This window comes from Taudactylus pleione, unplaced genomic scaffold (genome assembly GCF_031769625.1).
Source record: "Taudactylus pleione unplaced genomic scaffold, aTauple2 ptg000162l, whole genome shotgun sequence".
In the NCBI taxonomy this organism is placed as follows: domain Eukaryota; kingdom Metazoa; phylum Chordata; class Amphibia; order Anura; family Myobatrachidae; genus Taudactylus; species Taudactylus pleione.
Window position 1 is genome coordinate 7,369,780 of NW_028284564.1, and position 18,071 is coordinate 7,387,850.

Consider the following 18,071-nt stretch of genomic DNA (forward strand, 5'->3'; position numbering starts at 1 on the left):
TTAGAGAGCTGCCTTTCTCTTTCTGTGCTCCACTGATGCATACAAATTGCTAAAAAATTTACAAGAAAGTAGGGCTAGTATAGGAATCCCTCTTGGAGTTTGGTGTCATTTTACAATATGATGATGTAACTGTTGTGATCCTGTATATGGAGTCCTAAAATGCACTTAGTATGTAAACCTATATGGCAATACATGCAGATTGTGCACATATGCCTGTGAGGTGATGATGGATAAATGTGAGCATCACTGAACAACAAAATAAATTCTAGAAGAAGCTGGATCTAGTGTTAGGTTTATAGAAACAATCCTCCTATTTGCTTCTCTGGTGACAATGAGGTCACATATTTCCACCAGTTGATATTAATTTCTATACATTTATGTAACATTTAATATGTTTTTACTTCAAACTATATTTGTTACACTGTGACAGCTAAAATGTTTCTAGCTGGGCGGTATGGAGGTTTGGTGCAAAAATTATAATCCAGATAATAGTGAGAGACATAGAGGTCAGGAGCAAAGGCAATGGTTAAGAATTGGTATAGAGGCAAACTGAATCAACAGTAACACACAAGGTACTGTATGGGACTTCATATTCTGACAAAGAATGGTGCACAGAGTGAGACTTAAGCTGGCCACACACTAGACCAACTTACATCCAATCAGCCAACTAGTTGATTGGTTGGAATGAAAATCTGGTAAGGTATGAAAGCAAATGACAATCAGCAATTTGCTCCCAAACGCCGGAAAATGGACAAATACTGTTGCTTGAACAAATTGTTTGGATCAAACATTTAACAAACTTGTCTGACGACCATTTTCATCTGTTTTCTGGCATTTAGGAGCAAATTGCTGATCGTCATTTACTCCCATACCTTACCAGATTTTCATTCCAATCAATCAACTAGTTGGCTGGTTGGACAGATAATCTTTAGATGTGTGGCCAGCTTAACACTGAATCCTTAAATCAAAACCCTGAATGCCTTGTGCCTGTCACTATGAGATTGGCTAGCAAGGGATAGAGCAGGTTTCAGATAAGCAAAAGAGAGTGGATGCGACAAGGGGAAAAGTTCATATGACTGGGCCAGATAAGAAGGGGCAAAGCTCCATTTTGTAACAGTACCAAGTACCAACCCCCTTTAGGGATGAGCACAAAACACCTCATAAAGGGGCTAATTTTGATTTGGAAGCAAAACAAAAACAGCAAGTAAATTTGTAACTGGAACAAACCATGATCCAATGCAAAGGGTGCAAATACATTCTATTTGTTTCTTTTTTTTCCAAGCAGGGTAAATAATAGTGGCTGCTTTTGCATGTAGTCCACAAATACAGCTTTATTTTTACAATGCAATTTAGGTTTGGGTTTGGACATGTCCCTCTCAAATCTAATTGTTTGCACATTTTAACCCTGCGTCGGGCGCAGCTGGGCTGACAGGCGCCACAAAGCTGTTCTTGCTCACCTCTCCGCCGCAAAGGGGATCAGGTGCCTGCCCCTCCTAGTACCTTCCTATCTCTAGGTGCTGTTTGAAACCCCACTAGTCAGTTTTCCCACCGCCTGCGTGGAGTGCAGTAGTGACCTTCCTGGCCTCTCAGGCTCATTGCGCCCAAACTGTCCGACTTTTGAAGGTACGTATTTCATTTTATTTTCTCACAATTTTGTGTATTTTGCTCATTTTATGAATGAAAATTACAAAGGTTGTGGGTATTTTGCCGAAATATGTAGGTTTGTCCAGGGTGGCCTCTTAGGCACACTGCGCCTCTTAAAATTTAGTATTTTTTGTTTTACTTGCTTTAAGGTTAATAAATGTGGTTTTGTGAATCAGATTTCCATATATTCTCTCTTTGTACATCCTAATGAAGGTATACTGATCACTTTAAGAGCATTAGAATTGAGTTAATTAGGTGCTAATGACGATTTTATAACAGGCGCCTGTCAGGCGCACTGCACCTGAACCTGGGAGTCCCAGAGGTGCGCCTGACGCAGGGTTAAATCTGTCCCATGTGCAGTGCAATATGGTTTTACTAAGGTGCAAAGTTACTTTCTCTTTTTTGCTTTGCTCCCAAATCATTACCTGGCCCATTGTAACTATTATTGTAGACTGTGTGGTAATTATTTGTAACTTTAAGACTTTTAGTCTTGGAATTTGTAATGATTATATGGGGCTATATGTAATATATATATATATATAATATATATATTTGGGCTATATAATCAAAAATTATGTGATTAGTATTTACTAATATTGTATTAATTGACTTTTATTTTTGTAAGAATTCCCTAAACTAGATTAATTTTGTCTAGTGTAGGTTGACTACTGTCCCAGAATAACTGTGAGATGTGTGATTGAATTTTGGGGAGTTCTCCTGGGGGTGATCCAGGGGCTGGTAAAGGTGTAAAGTTAGTTTTTGCTTTGCTCCCATCTCAGAATCAGCACCAAAATGTTGGTTTGGAAATTTCTTTCCATGGATGCAATAGACTCTGAGTTTCAGGAATCGGCATTTTTTTGGCGATTTTGTCACTAACTTTAAAGCAGCAATTAGTTGTAAGACAAAACCAGTCTTATAATTAACTGCATCTTTAAATTTAGAGGCAAACTCATTGATAACATGCTGGTTCCTTGAACTCAGAACCTATTACATAACATTTATAGAGCATTATTGTCAGAGCATTATTGTCAGATATTCTGACTCAAGAAGATTTCTCAGGTCCTAATCCCTTCCAATCAACTAAGAAGTACAGGATGATTCTGGATATCTTAGAATCCAGAATCTTCTTGATATCAAATTCAACTTGATGACCCATTAGAATCAAACTAAGATTACAATGTAATGAGTAGTTCATAATCAATAAATAATCAAAACTCACTGGATTAATAATTTGAGATATTTTATAAGGCACAATGAATTATGGTTTGAATTTCATACTTTGTACTCTGAGTCAAAGGAAAAAACAAGCAGATATCCAGACTCTGAACCTAATTTTGAGTCGGGGCAAAGTGGCTGTATATGTGGGATTCCACTGGATTTCTACAGCTCCAACAAGGAAACTGTATTCCCCACTGTTTTTCTATCCAAAGCCATAACCATCATCATTAGTTATAGCCACTTTGACATGTCCTATGATAAGTGCAAAAGATCTGTCAGAAACAGGCTTTCCTTCATTGTATGTGTGACTCAGAATATCATGGAAGTATTGGAAGTATAGCTACATGTTCTTCACATTCCCATGACTCTCCCATGCAACTGCAAAGTTAACATCCAATTTTTGCCAAGAGACACCCATTTAATACAAAGAGTAATCTAGCCAAGATCCTTCCAACTCAGAATCAGCTGGAAATATGCAAAAATGCATAAATTCACTTTCAGTTTGCTGAAGCTTTATATTTACAGCTGTATAACGAGCTGCATTTGACTCAGAATCAGGCCCTCTGTCAATGGGGAACCAGTTATGGGACTTTTTTATCTGCATTTATTATGTATCAAGAAGAGGATTTCAGGAGATTTTGTTTGACACGTACTCGGATGAAAAGTTCAAAAGCAGTGCATACAAATCTGGTAACTCAAAAGAGGAAATTGATGAAATGATGGCAAGGCATGGATTACTCGCATAAACAATTTGGAAGGTTGATTTAGAAGAAGTATCATGATAGAGATTGTTGGGTGGAAATTCACCCCAGGTTAAGAGTTCCATGCAATTATCTTAGTTAGAGGAGATGTAGATTTTGAGCAATTTTTAAAAAATCTTAATTAAATATCTGTTTACTATTCAACTGATAAGCAGTACTATAGATTCAGATGAGCTCCTATAGAGACAGAGTCCACCAAAATATTGGGCACCTTGACATGATTAGAAATCAAATGAACAGTATACACACAGCACAAAAACAAAATACGTGAGCAGCCTGTATATGGCACAGAAAAGCTTCACCTTGTTTTAAAGGGCACTACTTCTATAGATAATCTTTCTGTTCACATGTTTGTAATAAATCTTAAAATAAATATAAAAACAAATAAACAACATAGTGCAGAATGTTTTTGATTAATGTCCACCCAAGTAACTATGAATATTTGCTGGTGTATAAGAAGAAACCCTTAGATAGGATTTCCAAACTCACCAGGGACACCCTTTTGCTTTTATCTCTACTAGAGCAAAACTTTTTCAGACATGAAAGAAAGATGAGTAGCCTTTTCACTCTTCACACTTGGGGGTAGATTTAGTAAAGCTTCTAAAACAGACAAGTTGAAGTTTTGCCCATAGCAACCAATCAGATTCTCTCTATCATTTTCTAGAATTCAAAATAGAAATGATAGCTAAAATCTGATTGGTTGCTATGGCAACACCTCTGCTTTTCATTTTTAGATGCTTTAGAAAACCCACCCCTTGAATTACTCAGCAAATTATACATTAAGTAAGATTTTAAAGTATATATAGTGCAATTCCATTTTTTTTTGAGAAAACTAAGTTTTTAATTACACATACATACTGTACAGGTCTCTCTACAGTGGTGGTTCTAGGGGCGAGCTAACAGGGCCGTCAAAAAAAAAACCAGCGCTGGTCCCCCCCCTGCTAGCCGCCACAGGGAGGCTCCATTTACCTGCCGCCCACTGAGATTTGTTACCAGCAGGCACCTGGCTCCCTCCCTGCAGCAGCAGCCAAAGGCCAGAGCTTGCTCCTGAGCTCCGGCTCTAGCAGAGAGCACTATGGGAGGGATGTCATGACATCCCTCCCATAGATCTGTGGAGCCGTGGTCGGACCGGACGGCAGCGGACACAGGAGCAGGACTTAAGGTAAGTATTGTGTTTGTATTTTAATTGTATTTGTTTTCAGAAGCACCAGCACTGGGGGCAGGACTACATAGGGTCATTACTACTGGGGGAATTACTATAGGGGGCATGACTACTGGGGGCATGACTATAGGGGGGCACTACTAATGGGGGCATTACAACTGTGGGCACTACTAATGAGGGCATTACTAATGGGGCACTACTATAGGGGGCATTACTACTGGAGGCACTACTATAGGGGCACTACTAATGGAGGCATTACAACTGTGGGCACTACTATAGGGGGCATTACAACTGGGGGCATTACTACTGTGGGCACTACTATTGGGGGCATTACCAATGGGGCACTACTATAGGGGACATTACCATTGGGGGCTCTACTACTGGGGGCATTACTACTGTGGGCATTACCAATGGGGGCATTACCACTGCGGGCACTACTAATGAGGGCACTGCATGGGGGACACCACTACCGGGGCTATTGTGTAATTGTCAACAATAGGCATTGTATAAGGGGCACTACTACTGTGGGCCTTGTGTATAAGGGGCACTAATTTGGGCATTGTGTAAAAGGGGCACCACTGTGTGTCATAACATGAATAAGGGACTGCTGTGTGGCGTAATTTGAATTGGGGATAATGTATTATAAAGGGAATTACTGTGTGTGGCACAATGTATTATACAGGCTATTACTGCATGTGTCATAATGCATTATACAGGACATTACTGCATGTGGCATAATGTGTTATACAGGTTATTACTGCGTGTAGCATAATGTATTACTCAGGGCAATACTGCGTATGGTATAATGTGTTATACAGGACATTACTGCGTGTGGCATAATGTGTCATACAGGGCATCACTGCATGTGGCATAATGTGTTATAAAGGGCATTACTGTGTGGCGCACAATGTGTTATAAAGGGCATTACTGCGTGTGGCATAATGTGTTTATAAAGGCCATTACTGTGTGGCATAATGTGTTATAAAGGGCATTACTGCTTGTTGCATAATGTGTTATAAAGGGCATTACTTCGTGTGGCATAATGTGTTATACAGGGCATTACTGTATGTGGCATAATGTGTTATAAAGGGAATTACTGTGTAAGACATACTGTGTAAGGCGCATTACTGCACATGGCAATTATTCGCCATGAGGGGAGAGCTTGGGGGAAGCCCAGCACCTTCGTAAGTGCTGGGCACGCCCCACATTGTGATGAATTGGGGGTGTTCTGCAAGGACATGCCCCCCTTCCAAAAGCGCGCATGCAGAGGAATGCCATCTAAAAAAAGTTATTTCTTTTTTTTTTTTGGGGGGGGGGTGGCGCAACTGGGAACTTTTGCCCTGAGCACCACAATGTCTAGAACGGCCCTGTGTCCCTATCAAATGCAACACCTGTAAAGTGGTACGTGTTATCGTGGAGAGTGTGTCCAGTCCTGCTGATGTATTTTGAATTCCTCTTTTTCAAAGCAGGGTTGATGAGAAGTCTAAACTGTACATCTTTTATACCCTAAATTGGTAATGGAAGTTAATCCATCTAGAGGGTGTGCATAATTAAATCACAGGTGATGAAAATTTAATAGGTTTCAATATATCACTCTACATAAACAAATACCAATTATAATAAAAAAAATCTTATACTAAACCATACACATCTACCTAATAAAATAAGCATATAATAAATATTAAAAACTGAGTCTAGCAGATGTTATTAGCAATAATATCCTTCACATATTAACTCAATGTATTGATGAGTTTAAATGACTGGCTAATAGTCTCCGAATGTCCACTTATCCAATTTGTCAAAAGACCAGTCCTTTGAGACTTTTACTGGAGCAAACCGAAGGTACTTGTGAAATTGTATTCCATTACATGGTATAGTCACACCTGGCAAAGAGTAAGTCCCAATATATGCCTGGTTAGCGAGAGTATAGGCGAGCTGTATTTTAGCAGAAGATGTTTTGGTATTGAAAAGCCCAGCTGTTAATTACTCACAAAACTCCCGTATTGCGGCTGGATGGCTCCGGTGTGGGGAGTTTCCAAAATGCTGGTAATTTCCTCTCCTGGTAAACCCACATAAGCAACAGAATACTGCCTTCAGATGGTATTGCAATGCTCCGCAAATCTTATAATGTATAAGATTATAATTGCCTTTCAAGGTATGTATAGTCCCAATATCCTTAAATCCTTGACATGTTTCTCAGACACAGTAGCCTGTCAGTTTCTTCAGAAGGTAATTACCAGCTGTGTTTTTCAATACCAAGCCATCTTCTGCTGATATACAGCTCACCTATACTCTCCCAAACCAGGCATATATTGGGACTTGCTCTTTGCCAGGTGTGACTATACCATGTAATGGAGTACATTTTCACAAGTACCTTCTGTTTGCTCCAGTAAAAGTCTCAAAGGACTGGTCTATTGACAAATTGGATAAGTGGACATTCACTATTCGGAGACTATTGGCCATCATTTAAACTCATCAATACATTGAGTTAATATGTGAAGGATATTATTGCTAATAACATCTGCTAGACTCAGTTTTTAATATTTATTATATGCTTATTTTATGAGGTAGATAGTATGGTTTAGTATTAGATGTTTTTTTATTATAATTGGTATTTGTATATGTAGAGTGATATATTAAAACCTATTCAATCTTCATCACCTGTGATTTAATTAAGCTCACCCTCTAGATGGTTAAACTTCCATTACCAATTTAGCTTTTGATATTTTAATGTCATCAGAGAAATTTCTTCCGGTGCACGTTGTATAATATAATTTGTTTTATGTAAAATGAGGTCTGGCTTATATTATAGATGAAATCATATTAATTGTAAGTGCCTGGTAATAGTTGTGGTAGCAACTTACTAGTATAATTAATCTTTTATAACCTCCTTAATGGGTATCAAGTGCCAAGTGTCCTTGCTTTGCTTAGCTGAAATTGAGTCATATGGAAGTTGACATTAGTTCTGGTATACATTCTAAAAGCTGCAGTTCGTGTTCCTGCAGCTAAAACTCATTCAAGAGGATGTTAAGCTGTATGTCACTTAACCAGAAACCGTGTGTGTCTCACAATCTAGGAAATGCTTCTCATACACCGGTGGTCTGCAATCCAGCAGTGGTGATATATAGCATAAAAGTTCTTATGACCACAGGATGTTGACATCAGGGGATAAATTTACTAAGAATCGAGTTTGGGTGAGCTTGCAAACTCATGTGAGTTTAGGCATGTTTTTCATCTCGCAAATTTACTAAATACAAACTCGAGTGACACACAAAGAAGAAACCAGGAAATGTCTAATGCGATTCATTACCCAGTGGAATGCAAACGGAAGTTGACTGGTGGAATGCAGAGGTCACTTCTGGTCACAGACGTTCCGTACGTCAGCGGGATTCCGGAAAGGCGGCTACTTGACAGTAATGTAGAAGGGTATTTAAACCCCAACAAGAAGGAGGTAAGGTACCGGCTCCTGATGAAGGATTATTCTGAAATGTATTGTGCGGATACCTATGATCTTCTGGACTGACTTGGATCCCTAGTGATTTCTGTTTGGGCTCTCCCTACAAACGTGTTGCAGTGGTGTCGAGCTATTAAGCCCTAGACCCACAGCTAAGGAAGCACCACAACCACCAGAAAGGGTGAGGACATTCATTTACCATTGCCCACAAGGGAAGTCCGTGGACCTTTTCTTTCCAGGAATCTTTTAATGTTTTATATGTTGTATGTATTCTTGTCCAATAAATGTACATTATTTGTTGCTCATTCCAGCTACTAGTACATTTATTCGTTGTTTCATGCAACCATAATCCAGACCTAGTGCTCCCTCATACTCACCTACTTTGTTTTTATTCACTTCCATAGGGAGCATTTGTGTTACTCCCCAGGTGTGTGTTAGTGCTGCATGTGGACTGGTTCATTGCGAAAGAATTCACTCACTCCATTTTTTGTATCAACATGTCTCACTGATAAGTGCAGGCTGCTTGTTCGGGTGAGTTTGGCAGAGAGAAAACACTGAAATTTCATCTCATCTAAACTCGCAAATAGGGGGAGAAATCTCAATCTGCTTCACCATCGGAAAACTCACTTTCAGCTAAACTCACTTCTGAGTAAACTCACCCAAGTTTCAGTGAAGCAAAGAGAGTTTAAAAAAAAAAAAAGCTTGACCAAACTCGATTCTTAGTAAATTTACCCCCAGGTCCCACATAAAGTGATAAGTGCATAAAGTGTACAGCAGCAAATAGTAATAATTAAATATTAAAAGCATAAAGTACATTTTAAGAAGGACATAAATAAATATTAATAATCTGCATTTAGGCAATTTGGTACTAAACTTTTTAGTTTATAAATCCACTTCATCAATGTTTGGGAAAGTCATCTCTCCAAAGCCAGTCAGGTTTGACTAGCTGGATTCCCTAGAAATTTTAGCTTGTACTCTGATGGTGAACGGAAACTATGTGTGATTAAACCTTTTAATGATGTTATACACATGTTTAGCTAGGCGAATTTTCATTTGCATGCTGGTTTTATCAATATAAAATAGACTACAATCACACTTTAAGAGGTAGATAATATTTTTGGTATTACAAGTCAAACAATTATGGATACGTTATTTTTGCCTTTTATTTCTATTTCAGTAAATTATGTAGTTGGTTTTTTAATTGTTTTACATTGTAGCCATATTTTGTGGAAACCCTCTGTTTTGATATTTTTCATCTTTCATATTTAGAGTGATTCTCACTAATTTATTTTTAAGCACATATATGCCTTTGTGTATAGAGTATGAATTTCAGATTTTGTAGTAAATCATTTTATGTATGATATCTTGCAGAAAAAAATTCCAATTTATTTTTATTATCCTAGCTCATTATAGTGTCATCCATACTGACTAATTAAAGCCCATTCATAGTCATTTTATATATGATTTGTCCTAGAGGGTTTAATTTGTAGTAAGTCTCTCCTTTCTATGTTATTGATATTTGATCTAACGTTTTCAATGCAATACTTGGAATACCATTTTTATAGAAATAACTTGCCCATTCATTGATTTGTTTATCTAAGATAATTTTAGCTTTTTAAATTGATCAAATGGTATTCCCTCTAACCAATTTAATTGGTGTTCACTATTTCTAGCAATGAAGAAAAACAAGTGTTTTTTATTTATATAATTCTTTGCTTCTAATTTTATATTTTTAATATACAGGTAAATATCTAAATATACAACTTCTACTTGGCTGCTGCTTAAAGATAATTTTTTATTAAAATCATTGGAGTTTAATAGAGTGCTAATTCCTTTAAAACATTATAGTCACCATTCCAAATAAAAAACACATCATTGATGTATCTGCTCCTGTGGGTTATCAGCCTATATCTGTAAAAAGTTTCCTGAAATTATCTAAACAACTGCTCTTCATTTGGGAAGGATAAAACAAAGATATTTTTGAATGTAAAAGGTTTTGGATCTTTACTTTGATTTGGCACATTTTTTTATTATTATTTTGATAGAAAATTAAGGGTAAGAAAACTTTTTCTAATACATTTTTAGATATCCAAAACTGTTTAAAAAATGTATATTATCTTAGACGGTGCAAATTTGAAACCTTTTTGCAAAATAGATTTCTTTGATTCTGACAAAATTCTTTGGCTAAGGTTGAAAATGTTTCTTTAACTTCTTCATTTTTATACTGTTTAATGGTTTTTATTTATCCTTTTCTAGATCATTCCTGCTCCTTTGCCTATTTTACTTTTTATAAGTTTGTTTAGAAATTCGGGTTTTTTTTATTATTTATTCCCTTCTTGTTGCCCACATACAGTATACCAGTTTAAAAAAATGTATAGTTATATTTTCTTCTATTAATTCTATTAATAGATTAAATCTATTAAATCTATTCTGTAAAGGGTTGAAGAAGTATTTTTGTATTGTGCTACCTTCTCTACAGTTGTGGTCATTCCAATTTGTTCATCTCCATTGTTTTGTGTTGGAATTTCTATAATCAAAAGAATTCCTGCAGGCTTTTTATTTGTAAAAGAGTTTTTTTATAACTGAATAGGCGCATGGATAAAGGTATCATGTTACATTTAGAAGAAACTGAGATATTTACAGTTCTTACAATTAAGAATTGGACATAGCACTTTTATCCACACAATACAGTCAGGTCCATAAATATTGGGACATTGACAGAATTTTCAGATTTTGGCCTCTATACACCACCACAATGGTTTTGAAATGAAACAAACAAGATGTGCTTTAACTGCAGACTTTCAGATTTAATTTGAGGGTAATTACATCCAAATCGGGTGAACGGTGTAGGAATTACAACGGTTTCAATATGTGCCTCCCACTTTTTAAGGGGCCAAAAGTAATGGGACTATCAACTCAAAAGCTATTTCATGGACAGGTGTGGGCTATTCCCTCATTATTTCATTATCAATTAAGCAGGTAAAAGGTCTGGAGTTGATTCTAGGTGTGACATTTGCATTTGGAATCAGTTGATGTCAACTCTCAATATGAGATCCAAAGAGCTGTCACTATCAGTGAAGCAAGCCATCATTAGGCTGAAAAATCAAAACAAACCCATCAGAGAGATAGCAAAAACATTAGGTGTGACCAAATCAACTGTTAGGAACATTCTTAAAAAGAAAGAATGCACCGGAGAGCTCAGCAACACCAAAAGACCCGGAAGACCACGGAAAACAACTGTGGTGGATGACAGAAGAATTATTTCCCTGGTGAAAAAAAAACCCTTCACAACAGTTGGCCAAATCAAGAACATTCTCCAGGAGGTAGATGTATATGTGTCAAAGTCAACAATCAAGAGAAGACTTCACAAGAGTGAATATAGAGGGTTCACCACATGATGCAAACCATTGGTGAGCCACAAAAACAGGAAGACCAGATTAGAGTTTGCCAAACAACATCTAAAAAAGCCATTACAGTTCTGGAACAACATCCTATGGACAGATGAGACAAAGATCAACTTGTACCAGAGTGATGGGAAGAGAAGAGTACAGAGACGGAAAGGAACTGCTCATGATCCAAAACATACCACCTCATCAGTGAAGCATGGTGGTGGTAGTGTCATGGTGTGGGCATATATGGCTGCCAATGGAACTGGTTCCCTTGTATTTATTGATGATGTGGCTGCTGACAAAAGCAGCAGAATGAATTCTGCAGTGTTTCGGGCAATATTATATGCTCATATTCAGTCACATGCTTCAGAACTCATTGAACGGCGCTTCACAGTGCAGATGGACAATGACCCGAAGTATACTGCAAAAGCAACCAAAGAGTTTTTTAAGGCTAAATAGTGGAATGTTATGCAATGGCCAAGTCAATCCCCTGACCTGAATCCGATTGAGCATGCATTTCACTTGATGAAGACAAAACTGAAGGGAAAATGCCCCAAGAACAAGTAGGAACTGAAGACATTTGCAGTAGAGGCCTGGCAGAGCATCACCAGGGATGAAACCCAGCGTCTGGTGATGTCTATGCGTTCCAGACTTCAGGCTGTAATTGCCTGCAAAGGATTTGCAACAAAGTATTAAAAAGTGAATGTTAGATTTAGGATTGTTTAGTTTGTCCCATTACTTTTGGCCCCTTAAAAAGTGGGAGGCACATATAGAAACCGTTGTAATTCCTACACCGTTCACCTGATTTGGATGTAATTACCCTCAAATTAAATCTGAAAGTCTGCAGTTAAATCACATCTTGTTTGATTCATTTCAAAGCCATTGTGGTGATGAATAGAGGCCAAAATATGAAAATTCTGTCAATATCCCAATATTTATGGACCTGACTGTATATCAGTAAATAGACCACCAACATTTAAAATAATATTGTTACTATGATCCCATGGTCATAACACCTATATACATTTAAAAAAGCTATTTTTTTTAAAAAATTGTTTGCAGAGCACCTGTCACAGTTTGGGGTTTCAGATCTGAGGCAAGACCATTAGCCTGGATTGCTGAGGTGAAATGAAACCTGGGAGGCTTTATAGGTCTACTGCATATGGAGCAGGAATGGTTATAACCTGAGTTGCCTTGGCTAATTTGGCATTATGAGATGAAAATTAGATCTGTACTCTGCACCTGGATACAGAACTGGAATCCCAGCCATGAGTGTCTGGAACCGATCATACAGAACTCAACCCTGGTACCTGGTGACAGGGATTCAAGACTGGAACCAACTAATGGCAACTAAAATGAACACTACTGTAGAGACTCAGAGCTGTATAGTACGGATCCTGGAATTAAGAAACTCAGAACCAGTGTCAGGAATAAGGAACTCAGAACAAGCAACCACAGAAGCTGGATCACACTGGAAGCCACACTACAGCACACAAACCTGGAACTGGATCATAACCCAAACTCACAACAAAGAATGAAAGTATTATACCATGGACCCACGACTGAACCAGTCGAGTGAACCAGGAAACTACAACCCACCACAGCTGTGAAAATAGCTCTTGAAACTCAGGAACTGCCCCAGTATAAATACTCAGAACAGGAGAAACTAGCCATGGTAATAGTCTATGGAGAATAGCCAGAGGGACTAAATAAAAGTCCAGAAAAGCATAGATGCCATAACAGACTCTTGGTGATCACCACATAGATAGATGCCAGTGGGTGCAGAGAGGAATTTGGATGACTGCTTGGGTCTGTGTAGAACACATTAATGTAGGGAGGTGTGCAGAAGCCCACTGAGTAGAACACTGGTGAAGCTAGCAGATGAACTGATACTTGTAGAGACTGAGCACAGGTAAGGCTGGCAGGTGAACTGCTGCTTGCACAGATTGAGCAGAGGTTAGACTGGCAGATGTAGAACTACAACAGAAGGGAACAGGAACAGCACAGCAATAACAGAAGCCTGGGGGCCAGGCACTATCCCACAAGGAATATGTTGCTCTGGCAGGTGAAAGAGATACTGGACTCAGGCTATTTAACATGAGCACTAACACAGGCTGACAGAAGTGTTGAACACAGACTGGTGGTAGCGGTACTGGACTGACAGCAGGAGCACTGGCACAGGCTAGACACAGAGGCACTGAGTACAGGTAACTGGACAGAGTGACTGGTAGTCAGTGAAAACATACACTATGAAGAGAGCACAGACTATATAGTCACTGACCACAGGTGGATAACTTCAGGTAAATGGTCATAGTGCTGCGGAAAGTTCAGGCTGGTAACTGGAGTGCTGGACATAGGTAGACAACAGAGGCACTGGGCTGTATACAGACAGATCTGTTAGGTGATATCCTTATTGATTATTCTAAGATCATTTCTCATTTCCCTCAAAATTAGATTGATTAAAAAAAGAAACAATGCTCCAAAATTAAATTCTATGGTTTGATCAGATATGATATCTTGAAGGGCTTAAATAGTGACAGAAGATAACTTTAATGAAAAAAATTTCACTAATACAGCATGGACTTAGAAGGTAAACTTTTGAAGGGTTTTAAATCTGCCATTTCGAAAATTGGTCAACTACTATCTTGAGTGAAAGATTTGTATTAAAATCCATTGATATATGTATTTACGGCTTGTCTGGAACGAAAAGGGGCTTGAGTAACTGAGGATTCTAAGGTTGTTTTGTGTTTTAAAGAGCGTGAGAAGGTCAACAGATAATATTTGAAGGTAAAGTTTGCTCCAAGTAACTTCTAGAGATTATGTCAACAGTCCGGCATAACCTGAAAATGAAATTTATGAGCTCAATAAAGGATTTTAGGTTGGAGTTTAGTACTGAAAGTATAAATGATTGACTACATGATGATTCTGTGGAGGTTTGAGGTGCAGTGGTTAGAACTTTACACTTGATATCCAATATTTCTTTTTTTTGTTCCTGAGTGTTTTTTTTAATTTTAGGTGAATCAAATAATATGAAAGAGCTTCTGCTTTCATATTCTTGGATCCTGGGCAGTAGGTGATTATGAAATTGAATCATGAGTCCACCTCACCTGACCGGGATTCAAATGAAAAATGTTATGGTCTGTATTGATAGTCATGGAAAAATATGCTCCTTCTAAGAGATGCCTCCATTCCAAGTTCTTTTTATTTCTAACTACTCCTTGTCTCTCTGTTAGTGAGACATTTTAGAGAAAAAAATTATAGTGATGTAATTTCCCAGATGATTTTCATTGAGACAATACAGCACCCACACCAAAAGAGGATGCATTAACCTCCAAAAGGAAGGCCTCAAGATTTGTTACCCCCTTAGGAGTCAAGAGAGACCTACCATTGTGGTAAAACTGAAAATAATACAATGAAGGGGAGCGACAGAAAGACCTAGTATTTTCTACTCTGCACTAACTAGGTTATGAAGTTTACTGACTTGATAGGGACATTAGCAATTACATGAGTAAGCCTGGAATGGCCAAGTTGAATGGGCTTCTCAGGTGGAGCTGCAAAGGGTTACAAAGCAGGGAGTCCATATGAAAGTGGACTGTTGCGTTACCTGTATTTCTTTAGCATTTTTATTAAAGCAGAGCGCAATCAGGTTGAGTGTCAAGGGTAAACTTGTCGGTAAGACCAAGGTTCAGAACTAAACAGCTTACTGTCCTGATACAATTGGAGCAGGTTGGCAACTGCAGAGGAAACTCAACCAAGTCCATCAAAGGTCTTGTGAAAAGTATCCAAGGAAGCTGAATATTTATACAATAAAGCATCATTCTGCTTTCATAAGGGGAAAGCTCACACCAAAGTTTAGCCTGACAGTATCGAAATAAATGTCCATTTATCTTTTTTAGATGAAAAATTCTCAGGGGCTGGCTCAAAATGTATGGAGTGTATTGCTCTTTAGTATGCTAAAGCAATACATTTAATTAAAGAAAGAGATACCTATCTATAATAATGTACCAACCAGCATTTTAAACAAGTGTCTCAAGCTATAGCACACAAAAGTTACAATAAAGGAGGGAGGGTCCATAGGTGAAAACTTGGAAGGCCGCGCGAAGCCCCAAGACCACCCAATGCCCATTACTAATGTAGTGGCTTTAGTTTAAAACTTTTTAATTAAAGGAATTCTCAATTTTTGCACAACTCCATCTGAAACTAAAATTCCCTTTATGTAAGCCTAATTGAAGGGTCCCACTGCTGGGATCCCTGAATTTACATGCTCCCCAACTCAAATGTTGCAATGTTAAAAGTATAGGTGCAGGGAACCTAGCAAAATGCAGTCCATTCATAGATTAAAATTAGAGTTCTAAGGAGCTCTATTGTGACAGCATAACATACTACTGCAGAAAGGAATTTAAAACTAAAAATTAGTTTGAGAAGAGTGGGTATTACATTAGAAACAGGTTTGGGAATCTAAATGTAGAGGAACAGCCATTTAAAAAAAAAAAAAAAAAAGAATTGTGTTTATATCACACCACCCTGATAATGATGATTACTAGTTTGGGCCTTCTTGTACTATTAATATTATAGATATTATTGAAATCCTTGAATAGTAGTAAACATACTCGGCTTTACATTATGCAGTGTACCATTGTCCAGGTGTAACAAAATGACATTGCAACAACATATTCATTTCAACAGAAAATGTGGTAAGTCTTTCTAGTTGGTGCAAATTGCTGAAAAATAAGATGAACTTAACACTTCAACAAAGACGGTTTTATCTGCATTCTACTAAATAAACATTTAATTGTCACATTTCATCTGTTACCATGTAAATGTATAATTAAAACAGTGTGTTAATTGTTCTACAATTTGTATGTTGAACATTTTCTTTTTTATATTTTTTTTTTACAGCCATTAAATCAGAAAATATCTGAAAGAACAACAATCAGTTAGCACTATGGGGCTCACAGTTCTGTCAGCTGTATTTTACATTTACCACATCCAGGAGCTTTCCATCAACTAAAGTTAATGCAAGCTCAACATGATATTTTCCTATATACCTTGTTGCTTGTTTTTAACAGATCTCTTCAGGCGAGTTTCCTATGACAGGTATTGTTGTATTGTTAACATTTGTCACATAAAAATAAAATAGTACCACATAAAAATACATATTCTTCATCTTATAGCTCAACAACTAATATTCCTGTTAAATAGAGCAAGTAAATTCAGAGCAAGTATATTAAATACCAGATCAGTATAATATTTTGGTGACCTGTCAATTACTAACCATGAATCATAAGCCAAATGTTTATCATAGAGCAGTTCTCAACTTAAGATCAGATGATCAGACAGTACTGTAAATCAAACAACTTCCAAACCCTATTAGTGGGAAGATATGCTGTTGCTCTCACAAGATACTTTTATCATAAATACACTATGTAGACAAAAGTGATTGGACACTGACAGCAAATAGATCAACTAGATGTTATTGATGTCATTACTTTGTAGGTCCACCGCGTGCAGTGATTATTGCAGACACTCTTCTTGGCCAACTGTACACAAGTTCCTGGACAATAGCAGGCGGTATGTTTTGCCAGTCTGTCTTCAGTACAGTGACCAACTGTGACACTGAAGAAGATTGATTCGCCTAGAATGCACCCATCACTACAATTTGTCACAGAGGTTCTCAATGGGGTTAAGATCTGGACTCTGAGCTGGACAGTCCAATTTTCTGTACACCAGTCCAGCGTCGCCCTGGAAACATGACAAGTAGCATTATCTTCCTGATAAAAACATTTGTTATTTCCATAAAACTGCAAGGGTATTTTTATGATTAACATATAGATTGAAATATTGGAACGATTCTTGTGATATAATAAATACATTTATATTATTCAACACTTGTGTGTCTCACTGGTCCATTACAGGCATTTGGCGCTTTCATTGTTTACTGTATAAGACAACTATGTGTTGCCATCTACACTAGATTATTTCCATCTTTGATTGACATGAAGTACCATTTGGGGGTGGTGATGGGGGGGTGGTCGGCGGAATGTAGGCATGCCAGTGTGTTTGAACGCTGTTGCAGGGGCATGCATAAATTAGCCATTGGGATGCCATACACCGCTTGTTCTTTCACTGTGTGTGATGAAGTTAGCAATTCCTGAGTAAGGCCAGAGCTTGTGCAAGTGTGCATGGGGCTGCAATTGTACTCGATGTTACCGATTGTTTTGCAGTTTTGTTATGTATTACGGATGTGTGTAAGAGGTAAGGTGGGCGTCCTTATGTAGTGCTGTGAAGGTATAGCAATCGCAATTAATTAGCATATCATCACAGTGAGACTGCACGCGTAATCGCTATTGAAATTGCAGTTGCGATCCTTTCTGAATCAGGACCTTGGTTATAATCCCATTTTAAACATTCACTTAGAGAATGTGTTTTATCACAATGTTTTA